Source organism: Cebus imitator, unplaced genomic scaffold (genome assembly GCF_001604975.1).
Source record: "Cebus imitator isolate Cc_AM_T3 unplaced genomic scaffold, Cebus_imitator-1.0 Scaffold285, whole genome shotgun sequence".
Classification (NCBI taxonomy): Eukaryota; Metazoa; Chordata; class Mammalia; order Primates; family Cebidae; genus Cebus; species Cebus imitator.
The window spans coordinates 1,337,723-1,339,705 of NW_016107600.1; positions in this window are offsets into that span (position 1 = coordinate 1,337,723).

Genomic DNA, 1,983 nt, shown 5'->3' on the forward strand with positions numbered 1-1,983 from the left:
CCCTCCCCTATTTCCCCCCAACTGACCCCAGTGTGTAGTGCTCCCCTCCCTGTGTCCATGTGTTCTCATTGTTCAACACCCGCCTGTGAGTGAGAACATGCGGTGTTTGATCTTCTGCTCTTCTGTCAGTTTGCTGAGAATGATGGTTTCCAGGTTCAACCATGTCTCTACAAAGGACCCAAACTCATTGTTTTTGATGGCTGCATAATATTCCATAGTGTATATGTGCCACATTTTCCCTATCCAGTCTATCGTCGATGGGCATTTGGGTTGGTTCCAGGTCTTTGCTATTGTAAACAGTGCTGCAATGAACATTCGTGTGCACGTGTCCTTATAGTAGAATGATTTGTAATCCTTTGGATATATACCCAGTAATGGGATTGCTGGGTCAAATGGAATTTCTATTTCTAGTGGACGACATTTTTAAGCTTCTCTTTTAATTACTGAGTTCCATTTCCAAGTCTGGCCCATGATTCCCTCCAAAAAAGATCCTCCCTATTTTCTTTCCTGTCTAGCGTGATGAAGATGACCTTAGGCACAGCGACCCTAAAGGCCACATGTTAAAGACAATGGAGCCACAGAATGGAACAAAGCTGGCTCCCTGAACCATCACTTGGCAGAGAGCTGACCACCAATCAGGATCATGTGTTTTAGGTTTCATTTGACCAATAAATCAATTTCTATTTTGTTACACTGCTAAAATGTGGAGTTTATTTTTTATAGTAGCTAGTGTTTTCCTAATCAATACATCATATGCAAAGGTTTGGACTTCATTCCCATCAGGAATGGGAAGTTAGTTACTGAAGATTTTTTGAAAAAGGGGAATAATACTGTGAAGACAGGTGGAAGTTACAATTATTGGGATCAAAGAATATTTCTGAGTGAGGGTGAGAGATCTGAGAACTGTTGGTTTTTTTCAGGCCGTAGGCTAACACTTGTCTGGGGGAAGGGAGATGACTGTCATGATTGTCGAAGGGCCCCATAGAGCTGGGGAAGGAGCTGTTGAAAAATGAATCCCATTTCCCTAAAATGTTAAGTCTCTTTTCTCTTTTGTTAAAGTCCTAATTCTGGGCCAGGTGCTTTGGCTCATGCCTGTAATTCCAGTACTTTGGGAGGCCAAGATGGGTGGATCATGAGGTCAGGAGATCGAGACCATCCTGGTCAACATGGTGAAATCCCATCTCTACTAAAAATACAAAAATTAGCCGGGTGTGGTGGCACGCTTGTAGTCCCAGCTCCTCGGGAGGCTGAGGCAAGAGAATCGCTTGAACCCGGGAAGTGGAAGTTGCAGTGAGCAGAGATCACACCATTGCACTCCAGCCTGGCGACAGAGTGAGACTCCATCTAAGAAAAAAAAAGTCGTAATTCTAGTATTGCCTCATCTAGCTTGGTGCCCACCATGTAGTAAATGTTTAATGGAAGTTGGCCCTGGACTCTGGGAATGCCTTGAGGGGCTACTACTAGTTGACTGCCTACTATGTGAGAGGTGCTCTTTCACCCATTGAATCATCACAATAACTGCAAATTGCTATCCAGATTTTACAGATGAAGAGACTGAGACTTTAACCTGCTGGCTGGGTGCGGGTGGTGGCCCATGTCTGTAATCTCAGCATTTTGGGAGGCCAAGGCTGGCAACTGCTTGAGCTCAGGAGTTGGAATCCAATGACAAAACCCTGTTTCTACTAAAAATACAAAAATTAGCCAGGTGTGGTGGTGCGCATCTGTAGTCCCAGCTGCTAGAGAGGCTGAGGTGGGAGAATCACCTGAGCCTGGAAAATCAAAGCTGCAGTGAGCTGTGAATGCAACATTGCATTCTAGCCTAGGTGACAAGAGTGTGACCTGCCTAAAAAAAAAAAAAAAAATAGAGTAACTTGCTCAAGGTCTCTAAGACAACCCATACCTTTTCAATATAACAAGATGCTTTCTGAGAAAATAATAAAGGCCAGTGTTATTAATAGTACTGAGTGTCTGCCATGTGCCAGG